Here is a 12,770-nt window from a genome sequence, read left to right on the forward strand (position 1 = left end):
TCCTAGAATTGTTTTTAAAAGCTTTCAGTTCCAAGAATTTAAGGATATGATTTCACACATTTAAGGTATGCAGCCTCTGCTGTAGAAGGGACTTCAAATATTGGTGACTTTCAAATGCCAAAAAAAACATAAATAAATACAATTAATTTCAAGCCCCACCATTTATTCTTTTGACAAGGTTTTTGACCCTGAAAAACAAATAGACCTTTGCTATGCATATGCACTGTAGCCCAATTTGAGTAATGATACTGAAAGAAATGTTCTGTAAACGGATGGTACATATGGCCACTGCCTACTCCCATGTATTTAGAGCAAACAAGGCAAGGCAACAGCTGAGCAAATTCCAAATTTCCTGCTGCATTCCTGAACCCTCCTACACAGTTTCATTTTCTGAAATAAATTCAGCCATACAGTAACTCCCACAATCTGAATTATAGTTATGAAGCATGCTTTTAATAGTCTAAATTCAACATCAATGCATGACTTACAGGTCACATGAAGCACGCAAGAGCTAATGCTTCTCTTTTTGTTTCCTAAATGGGGAAGTTAAATATGTAATTGCAGTACTTGGGGAATTTTATGAGTAATAAAACATTGGAATTCGGCACCGGAACCATTCTTCAGATTAAAATACAGCAAACAGTTGGAAGTGTGGTCACATTAAACCAACTCAAGTCCATCTCTGTTTTGTATGTGTTCAACCCTATGCCTAATTCACTGGTAAACAAATAATCTTAATTGGAATACTTCAAAACAGATTTATAACTGCAAATGAACTTCATTGGTAATGGCTTTATTATGAAAAGGTATCATATGTACTGTGAGAGGTCTATGCAATAAACACTAATTCTGTTTCATTTCTACCTAGAAAGAGACTGCATTAAAAACAGAAAAGGAACCAACAGGCAAAAAGGTCATAGTCTTTATTAAGCATAAGCACCTATCAATGGATCACTTTGAAAAGAAGGTTAAGGCTCAGTGATATGGAGCAGCAGCAGAAACATCATTTACAGCTGCAACAAACTCACAAAGGTATCAGGAAAATGTTTCCTTTTAGAGCAAGTGCACTGACAATTCATTGAAGAGACATGGCATACATTCATCACGCTGAATAACTCTGAGTTAACAAGGTTTATCTGCATGGTCACTACTGGAAGCAACACAAACAGTACATGTGCAATACATTATTTGCATCAGATAGCAAGTGCGGTCATGTAGGAATCTGTCCCTTTCCTCCAATACTGCTTGGACAAATATGAGATCAAGCCCTCAATGCTATACATTACCCCAACTGACCCCACAGATGTTGAACAGGGTCCAAAATGCAGAAACTAGGCGATCCATGGTATAATCACTGTGTTATCTGGCAAGTAAATGTTTCTTACACAAGCATTGCAAGGATGTGTTGCCCTGCTGGAACACTGTCAGGATGAGCCAGCAGGAAATGCAGCAAAGTGAGGTCCAAGGACTTGATCAATGTAGAACAGTAAGTCAGGTATTCATCAATCACTACAAGGAGTTCTGTAGTGACTAGACACTCCTTCTCAGACCATCACACTTGAACCTCTCCATTGATTGTTCTGCTGCACACAATTAGCATATCGTTCCACAACATCTGTGCCACACTCACGGACGTCCATCAGGATAGTCTATACAAAAACCTTGATTCAGAACAAAACAAGATGTGGCTCCACTGCTGTTGAGTACGCCTGAGGATAGGCAATCCTTCAAATTGCCAATAGCTTGAGGGCACTGCTCTCTCAAAAAGCAGGGCTTATTGGCTCTAATGTTTTTCTTGACTTTCACCAGGTTAAACTGCATCAACACTTGTGCCAAATCACATTTTGCACTGATGAGGTGATGGAAATCTGAAATCCGTTTCATTTTTCCCCCAAACAAATGCATAAAGTGTGTTTATCCTGAGCGTATATCAGTTAATCCTCTGTAATAATCACCAGTCTAATAAATGATTTGCATGTCAATCCTCTTTTTCATAAAGTTTTTATATTGGTCTAGAAAATGAACTCAAATATAAATTTTTTACAGCAAGAATTATTTGTTCAGTAACCTTAGAAGAAATATCTCAATTGTTCAATCAAGTAACAGTTTGGATAATTTATCATTTAAGGTACAGGGTGTAATACAGGGAACAAACGTAATACAATAGAAAGGTTATTCATTGGTAAGTAAAAATGATCACTTAGAGAAGCTAAGGTGTGCGGTTTTTAACTGTTTTAGTGGTTTCAGGACAGGTTTTTAATCTGGCAGGTGAAGGATGTTAAACGTGTAATTTACAGCAGTTTTGGTATTATTTAACAGAAAGCAGGCTCTATGACCAAGCTCCAGACATTGACAGCTATGCAAGAATCCCTGGGTTGACAAATGAGTCTTCCATCTCCCAACGCCTTGGTCACTGGGAACAGGGATACTGTGTAGCACCTTTCCCAACAGCTGTTTACTATAAATGGAAACTAGATTACCCTTCTGTGAATGCAGAACAACTCACAGAGACAGGTCAAATGAGTACCTCACACATGGAGATTACACAAATAACCTCAAGTGAACAGCTCTAGTGAGTGATGACAAATTTTGTCAGCCCTTCCCACAAAGTATTACAAACCTTAGTTATAAATGTGCCTCCCAAAAACATTTTTGTTGTTGTTTAGCAGCACAGATTGCCATTTAGGCTTTCCTTGCCAATTCTATTTTTCATCTTGTGTTTATAATGAAATTTTAATGACTTGACGATTTGAGGACATCAATAGTAGCTCAGTACAGTATGTGGCTAAAATTGGCAGAACTGTTATCTTTCACTAGAAATCCAGTGCCTGCAGTAAGTCAATGTGATTTTATGTGCTTTGAGTGAGTGGGTCAATCTTGAGAGGAGGAGAGTTTTAAACAGTGCAGTATAAATTCAGTGCCAGTTTTGCTCTTTAGAGGATCCATAAATAACTCCAGCTCAGTGATATACTAGCAAGAGGCAGTGGAAAATGCTAGTCAGCCTGTCGACTCGCAACCTTGAAATCTGAAACTAAACTTCCTGATGAGTATAGAAGCTGCCCGTTTCTACACGCCCTGGAAAAGTTTATTGGAACTCAGTGAAAAATACTACTTTGGTACTGGGGCGTGGTGTCTATTTTAATACCACATACAAAGAATGCCACAACACTGTACTGTAGAACTTTCTACTGCTCAGACGGCTTTATCAAAAGAAACCTACATCCTTAATTTAAGAGATTACCTGATGTAATCTTTTAAGACTCTATAAGGAAAGTTGAATTAGTTGTGGAAATTAAACTGCAGGAAACAATTGTGAAATTGCATGACTGCTTTCTTTAATAACATGAGAAGTGTGGCAATTTGGAATGCATTCACTGAGCAGCCTCTTATTTCTGAAATTTACAGCTGCAAAAAGTTGTTGCAGCACATAGACCTGCCTTCGTAATTATGCTGTGACAGGGCTGATTAAAAATTGTAAAGGAAAAACATTATCTCGGTTACCTACATTTTTCCACATTTTAAAACAGTTGTTTCTAAAATTAGAAACATACCAGCCATGCTTTGCTTCACTGTCTACTGGACACTTAAAGGGAGATGTGTATAGTGATAAGGTTCACAGAGATTAGGACCTGGTTTTAGACAAAGTGCAAAGAAATGTCATGATTTGACAGCAAGCTAAAAATTCCTACTGTCAATATAGGCTTCAAAATCATTTTTAGCAAAACCACACCCCTTTCTAAAACCAAAGAAATTAAGCACATTTCTGCTTTGCAAAGCGAGCATTCAAATGAAAAAATAAAAAAAAAACTGTAATTCCTGCCATTTCATTGTTTTTTTCTTTCTAAACCGTGGAAGGCAAGTGACCTGAAATGTTCACAGCTTTGTGATGTGTTCTCTTTAATTATATCAACCGAGTTCTCACACAATAGCAGCAGACATGTAAAACTCTGAAGGATACAGTAGGCAGATGAAAAAACATAACCAATACTGAAATGATCAAAACAGTGAGGGTGTTTTGTTCTATCAACGATGCGTTGTTCACTTCCATTACTAAAGCTAATAAAAAATACAATACAAAATGGTTTGAAACATTAAACAATAAAGAGTATGAAGACCAAGACCAAAGCATGTAAAAAAATAAAATACAAGCAAGGACATTATTGGTTGTGTTTCATTGTCTTTTGATTTTTAGGGGACATAGCATTTCAATGTCATCAGACAGTAAATGGGCAAGCTGTTACAGGGTAACCAAAGGTAGGGCCACTGATAAACTTAACGTTTTTATGGCAGTTTCTGAACACCTTGTAAAATAAACTTGATCACAGTGCAAACCGACCTATAGCACACGAGCAAGCTTTGCAGGGACAGGCAAGATTCAAAATATACTGCGTAGCCATTTAAGTCATGTGTCCTGGATATTTTATGACAGGTACCTTATTTTAAGTAAATTGTGCATAGGGAGGAGGTAAAATTATAATGTTTTTGATTTTCTGTTTCATCATAATCCAGAGGCTGGAACTTGTAAAACCTAATAATGCTTAAAACGCTAAGCAAGGCAAGTAAGTTTTTTTTTTCTTCTTCTGCTTATTAGAAATATTAATGTCCCCTATCTTAAAGGCCATTGTTGCTGCAGACCCCAAGCCCCCCCCCCCCCAAAAAAATACTATGCTACTGGGAGGCTGACAAGACAGCTGACTGCAGTTGGCAGGCGTGATGCTGACAGCTGCCAGGCCAGGACCGTCTCAGCAGGAACACTGTCCCTTCAGCACCACCCCCCTCACCCGCGCACCAACCCCAGCAATCAACAATGACACCTCCATTGTGCTAACCAATCCACTCCTTCACCCTATGCATCTCTGCTAACTTCATCCTGTACCAGTTAATGCACACAAACTGAAAGGCCCAGTTAGCACAAAAATGGAGAAGTGTTTGTGGGGTAAAAATGTGATTTGGAATCAAACAGTCCTCCCGAACATTTTTAAAATAAGTAATCCAAATGTTAGTTTAATTGCAGTGCGATATAGCAACAATTGCAGTAAACGTGTACACAACTTAGGTTTTCCCAATCAAACTCACTCAGCATAATCATAAGACACTGATTTAGAAGTCATACAATATCTTAAAAGGGCCGTTTTGTTCTCCTATTCTCGTCAACACCTTTTTCATAACCACCAAGCGAAGATACTTTCCTGATTAAAACACATTGTACACACAGTACACCGCACACAGATGAATGTACGATGATGTACTGTATAACCCTTGGCCTTCAGGCTCCAACTCTCACTGTGTTTTTATCAGAAGCCAGGCTATAAATATACCCTTCTCTCCCCTTCCCAGGCCCTTGATCCAAACAGAATATGTGGACCAAAATAGTATGACTAAGAACAAACAAAATAGGCAAACTACTGAAGACGTCCGTCTCAGACTTATCGTAATCAAAATAAAGTAAAATAACCACAGTGCAGTGATCGCTACAAGCACTGGTAAATCTATAAAGACGTCCAAAATATTTAACTGGAAATGTAGAAGGAAAAATGCCCTTTGTCATCAGTTAAAACAGACATCTCCTGGTATTTTTCAGAATTATTGATCTAAATTATCTTTATATTTCTACAGCGCTTTTTAAACTATGAACAAAAAATGCAAAATAAATATATGAAATACTCTAAAGCTTTAAAACGTCTTCTACCTCTGAAACGTCTGAAAGCATACACTTTGTGAAGCTTGGGACGTGGAAAATATTGATCCATTTTTGAAGTTTTAAAGGGCAGTCAATATGATCTATTGCTCTAACAAAAAACGCTGCAGTGGTAATGATGAGAACAAAATTATAGATCATTAAAAGCATCTCCAGAACTATTGATGAGATGCAAAACATTCAAAAAAGTGCTTTGCAAACTGATCCATAAAAAGATTAGACGAACCCACACGACTATGCGTTTGGGTTCATATTAACCAAAATTTGCAGTCATGGTGATGTACTCCCTTAATCTGGTTGACGGTTTAAAGTAAGTGGTAAATGACTATAATGACCAAGATGCTGAAGAATAAATTGAAGCAGTTGAAACTGCTGACTAGAAAAGGGTCTGTGTGTCTTGAGTTGAAGACATCAAGCTGAAGAGCAGGAGGGCAGGGGGCAGACTTGGTTTTCAGCCAAAAGTGATGGGAGGAGAGTGCTAATCTGCAGGCAAGAGAGAAAGTACCAGGTGGCCTTTGGTTACAAGGAAACACGATGCAACATGTTGAACAAGGGAGTCATCTTACATGTTTTACTGGCTCGCAACAAGTAACGCCTCGATAAAATAAACCAGTTGTTGGGATCTAAAAGAGAAATGTTTGTCTAAGTGTGTAAAACAAATACAAAAAGTAAAGCTATGGTGAAGTGTTAGATAAAAAAACAAACAATTTACTTCAAAGGGTAAGGACGTTTGTTTGAAACTAAAAAAAGCATACAGTCTCTTAAAAACTGAAAGACCAACTAGTCTTTAGTTGTTGAAAAAGCACCTAATTTCACAGACGACGAATGAAACTCAATAAGTGTACACTTGCTTAATACCTGCTGGGTTCATCTAATATTGTCGAGAACAAAGAGTTAAGAATTTTTCCTGTGCATAGAGGAGCAGCACATTTGAGTTCATAGCATTTCATGCATAACCACTTACTTTTCCTTGTGATTTATGACAATACATAATTAAGGCTATGATTTTGACACAGGAGTTCATGATGAGATATCCATGAATTCTCAAAAACTTCAATTAATGATATGAGTTGAGAAAAGGAACTTATTTCCTTCCAAATATATTGTACAATTGTCAGAAAAAATTTTTGCTTAGCCAATAAGATTCTTTACAACTTAACAATTAAGTGTGTAAAGACTGCTTCAATGTGTGAGACAGTGCCAAGAACAGCGAGGAGCAAAGTGATGAATACTACTGACAAGGAAAGAAGTAAGAGATACCCAAATTAATTTCCATTTCATGAAAGTGGCGGATTGATGGTCTCTACCGCATATAATGTTCCCATAGATTACAAGAGAAAAGTACGCTGCTACAAACGGAGTGCTTTGCGCAAACACAAGGTCTTGTATTGGCTGAGGACAAGAACACCAAAGAACAAATGATCGCAAGCAAGCAGATTACTGGAGAGGCAGAGCTACAGATGCATCACAAGACAACCGTTTGCTGGCTCACAGAAACTAACATTCCACTACTTGTCCAAAGGTTCTCAGCTTATGAAAGCTATCTGGAAAGCACACTGAAAAAATGGATCATTCCTACAATAGGCTATTTCCAAAAATCTCCTATTCCAAGTCATCTGATCATGTACAATTAATATCCTCAGAAGTCAGAATTATATTGTTTAAGGAGGTATTTTAAAGCTTCTATATCAAAACCGATCAAAGCACCTAGTTCTTGACAATTCTGGTTCTTTTGGTTGTGTACTTAAAGCATTACCCCCTGACAAAAATTCTAAAGACTTCCATGATTGACATCAGCCTAGAACTCAAAGGACTTTATCTGAGTAATTTGGTTCTACCCAGTTGCATGATATCCTATTCTTGTAACACTACTTTGCTTTAAAGGACTAGAGAGTTTTAATAAAGACAATGCAAGCAGAAGATTCTTCATGAAAGACTTGAATCTTATTTCAGTATGGTCAACCACCCACACTTCTGCATGGGAACTTTTCTCGACCCATCAAAAGCTGCATGTTAATTTGTATTATAACAAAGGAGATTAAATTACCTCCTTCCGCACTTTCAAAGAGATGGCAGGTAATCGAAATTTGTGTGTCAGACATTTAAATTATATGCTTTCCCATGTCAGGGAAAAACCAAAGTCTTGAAACTATTCAGGCAGTGTATGTACTTCCAGTAGAAAGTTCAGATAACTCAAACACAGCTTATGGCATCAAAATCAATGTAGGGGAGCTCTCGTAATAAAAGAATTTCTAAAGTGGCGCAACCACAAACTTGCTCTGTGGCTCTGACATTGCGAGTTACAGTCTGGTACGCGTCAGCCGGTGACTAGACAGTTGTTACCAGGACTGCCCAGGCAACATGGGAAAGACATGAATACGAGATGCAAGCACTTTAAATGTTTTAATGGCTGCAGTTCAGAACAACACAAAGACGCCTTAAACAGTATACTCTAATTCCTGGTATTGAAGAAACCTGCCCTTGCACATCATCATCCATATTAAATGCTGAGGAAAAGGATTATTAAGCTATGCTAAAAATCAGAAATAGGCAGACACCAAGCTGGACATTTAAATAAAAGGACTACTGTACAAATAAAAAAATAATAATAACACACCAAATGACTGCAAAAGGCAAACCTAGTTCTCACTAGCTTATTTTAACTAAAACGTTTAAAATATAATTTTCCCTTTTATCCAAAAGAATCCTGTAATAAAACAACATGTCTGTAACTTGTTACTGGCAGGTGGGTAAAAGTCTGTGATATGTCCCTGCTCTAAGGTCACATCTGGAGGCAACGAAAAACCTTGATGTGGAAGTTTATACCGACAACATGATATTCAGGACATTTTACTAAATAGCACTTCAAACAGCTTTCTAAAACTTGTTTACAAAGTAGATTGTTCATCTGGCTAAAATACATACGTGCTCAGATATTCTGCACCCTAATTATTAACTGGAATATGCACCCCCGCACCTCCTAAAGCAAGTCAGAGTGATGACAGCCTCTTACAGGGACAAGGCATGCACAGTCCAGCAGGAACAATCGGTTTGCAAGAAAAGAGCAAATGCTATTGTTCTGTGCAGGGCTGGAAAGGGGGATGGCCTTTTGAACAAGGCTGTCAGTGCCATTTCAAAGACAACTGCTCAGAATGCAGCCAGCTCTGGGGAAAGCCCGCCTACCCATCTGCCTCAATGAAAATTAAAACCTTGTCCTTCTCGCAAATCCAAGTCATCAAGACGCTGCATTTCCTGGCCTTGTTATAAAAAAATAAGTATGCTCTTACTTCAGTATCAGACTAGCATTTTATAATGAAAATGGTGTTCCCATTTTTCAAAATTCTAGAACAATTTCAACGGGCCTTTCATTTTTTTTAATAAAAGAAGCCCTTTTTTGTGGTTCAGCATCTTCTTATCGTACTTAATCATCTGAATAGCTTAGGTGACTCTGAAGGTGCCGTAGTTACAAATGAAAGGCATAGCTTATATTTTTCACACGACCTAAAGCTGTTGCTTAGGCAAAGTGCAGAAGGTGTTGTGTAAACGTCAGACGAGGTATTTGTTCATTTGTAAGTGTTGAGGAGTTTACAAGCACTACTGCTCACATTCCAACGTAAAGGCATGGTATGGTGTGACAAACAGGCAGTGCTGTTTAACTGACGAAAATAACATTGCACCATTAAGACATCAGCCAATGCCTCTTGTTCTCACCCACCTTGCCCTTCTTTGTTTAGCGGGGCTTGCTGCCTTGAGTGCTTTGGGTTGGATAAAGGAATTCAGTTAGCTCATTCAAAAAGAAAGCCATTTTGTTTATGAACCCCTGCTTACTTCTTGTTAATACTAGCCAACGACTACTACGTCATGACCAGCTACTTGGACCACTTGTAAAAGCTTTTGTTAGTCAGGCTACAATTGGGGAAAATATTCTCATGGTACTTAGCATGATTTTAACAAAGCTGTACTTTACGAACATCTGACAGCGCCCCAAAACACAAGGCATGAGATCACGGTAGTTAGGTAAATAAATGAGCTGTAATTAAGGAGAATTTCATATCTCATCAAACCTCTTCTGATAATTCAAGTAAGCAATTGTTTTGCAACAGAAGATAATCCTAAGAAGAACAAATCCATTTAGGAAACAACCTAGAGGGGGAAAAAAAAATCTCAAAAGGTCTGAAATGTACGCAGGATGTTGATGTGCATAAACAAGCCCCACTTCAAGAGGCAAAGCTGTGTCAAGGGCAAATTAAAATGCAGTACTGAATATGATAAAAAAAACAAACATTAATTATAAGGAAATATCTAGTGTTAATATTTAAAAATTTCATGATATAGTGCTCAGTAAGCCTTTTACTGATAATTAAACGTAAGCACAAGTATAATTACCAGAGTGGAAGCTAAACTTGTCACCTGACTCAGCTTAAGTGTTCCATTTCCAGACAACAGGAGTGCATAAGAGGCTGGTATAACTTTTCAAAAAGGGATGTTTATTTTGTGCACATTTACAGTCATGTCATCTGCAAATGCCATTGCTGTGATGTCCGCCTACCTTACTATTAAAGGAAGTCACTTCACACAGCACCGCCAGCCAAGGTCACAGATGCAAAACCACAACCTTTACACTCAGTTTAACAGGCTGAATAACTAGCTTCATTAAGCAATGGCCTGAAAGCCTGCACATTTAGCCAGTCATTTTAAAGTTTGGTTAAACCTGTGGTAATAAGTAACAGAATATTGCAGGTCAATCTACCAGCTATTTAAGCACAACTCCACAGACAGGATAGACTGTTCCTTTACAACTATGCAGCTCGTGGTTGTAATAAGTGATTCAGCTATTGATATCTAGCCACTGAAAGGTAATCCACCTAGCAGTACTTAATTATTCTTTGGTAAATAATTGAACAAGAAAAATTAAAACCCTTGCTCAGCAAATAATTGCTTCCATGATAGGGAGCACATCTCACACTGCAGATGTCAGGTTGGCTACAACACTATGATATTCTAGGAAATTGGCATATTGCAGATTCTCCAACGGTGAAACCCGAACCGAACATGATCTGAATATTGAACCAATTCTCTGGTAAGATGTTCTATATCTAGAAGGCCCTCTTTAAATGATACAGAAGAGCAAAATAGCAAAGAGCTGTACATTTAGTTAATAAACCTGGTTTATAGGCAATATAAGCACCCTTTACCGTCTCACTTGGATGGATATGAAACTTCACATCTTCAGACTGAATATCAATGTGATTAAAACAGCTCAATATTACATATGATAGGTTATGAGAAATTAGGTACAAACACTTCAGGGACTAATAAAGACATTTTTTACATTAAAATATAAAGATAGTAATAACTTTTCATTCATGTGCTCTGGTCATAAAATTCAATAATTCCCCTTTTTTGTGAGATGAGATAGTCATGACCCTGTTGAATAGTCTCAACTATCAAAGGAATCTTCTCATTTCCATCATGCACACAAAAACGTAAAGAACTAAACAACTTCCCCCAAACAATTTTGCCTTTCTACCTCACCATACACAAAGGTACATGCTGGTTTTTCACACAGGCATAACTAGTTTTGCAAACGCTGCGTTAAAGGCAGCTTACCGGTTGTTGGAAATGCATTGCAGAGACAACTGCCTCGACTACCACGGACTGAATCAAAGGCCATTTCACTGTATTTCCCTGTATAAGTACCAAAAAGAGCTTAGTCTTTGTTATGAGACAAATTAGAACATAGTCACTACTAAATGAAGATGTCAATATTTCTCAGTATCCCAAGAGATCTTTTCTTGCCCTGTCCATAGCCAAAGTTGTTTTTAATTCTTCCTTCTGTCTAGAGATGGAAAAACAGCTAAAGTCTTTCAGTGTGTTGACAAGGTCACTGCTTTAACCTTTGCTCATGACCTCATTGAAATCTTATCTGAAACAACATATATACTCTTCAACCTACATTAAACCACTTAGTGCCACTGGCACTTTAAATGTACACAAAGAACTACTTTTAGATTGGACTTTTAGAGATCTACTCCATATCTCTCTCACCCCACGTCAAACTTGCCCATTTATCACTCCAAGACTAGCCATAGTAGTTAAGGAGCAAGATAGTGCACTAATACAGAGAGGGATTCAAGAACTGTGGTATTGTCAGTACCATGCTCAAATCAACTAAGCTACCCAACAATAAATAATAAAAAAAAATCAAATTAAGTCTCCATTAAATTCAGTTTGTTTTAACTTATGATTTAACTTGTGATTTCCCATTACAGTTTGCAATTCCCCATTTTCCACTTACTGAGTGGCCTGTAGGCTCTTTAAAAGACAGCCTAGTAGCATGATGTTGTAGTATTCTTGTCAATAGGGACACTTTGATCTGAAAACTTCAATACAAGTTCCCAGTCTAAAAGAATTAGAGCTATGTTTTGTCAAGCATGACTACAGTTATGTGCCCATAATTAATCTGTTATCATGGCTTATTTTTGAAAAATACACTGCTGTATTACAAAAATAATGACAAAACATTATAAACCCCTAAACTTTGGAAAGAAAAAATACCTAAAATCTATATTTGCAAACAAATATTTATCCAGAATATTCCAGATTTGATTTCACATTGAAATACCTTTACAGCAGCGTAAAGTGAGATTAATATTTTTAATAAACTCAAATCATATCCCTATCATAAAATACATTTTCTCCTTTATATTGTATGTAGAAATCCAAAATGAACAGCACAACAATATTCTCCTCATTTCATTGCAGGCAATTCTTTTAGATGACATTCATAATGGTGCACTGAGCATCATTTCATTAATTACAACAGGGCCAGGAGTGTTTATTGTGGGATGTTACACTCTTTAAATCACACTTTTTATTACTTTAATCAACACAAAAGAACCTGAAAATTTAAAAAGACAAAATGGAACTTATAAAATTAGTTACAAGACAATCTGTAGACTATATAAATTTCAGATAAGGAGATTCTTTGAACTGGTGTCAAGACCTCACAATGCTGTATAACCTATATCCTGTAAAACCCTCCTTATTTCCCCAGTGTTTTTAAAAAATT

General features: G+C 37.3%; 1 protein-coding gene across 2 annotated transcripts in view; it reads right to left on the bottom strand.

Annotated features, from left to right (window-relative positions):
- dag1 (dystroglycan 1) overlaps nucleotides 1–12,770 on the bottom strand; it is a 41,475-nt gene that overhangs the window by 23,327 nt on the left and 5,378 nt on the right. The window lies entirely within an intron of this gene.

Source organism: Lepisosteus oculatus, chromosome 4, assembly GCF_040954835.1.
Source record: "Lepisosteus oculatus isolate fLepOcu1 chromosome 4, fLepOcu1.hap2, whole genome shotgun sequence".
Taxonomy (NCBI): domain Eukaryota; kingdom Metazoa; phylum Chordata; class Actinopteri; order Semionotiformes; family Lepisosteidae; genus Lepisosteus; species Lepisosteus oculatus.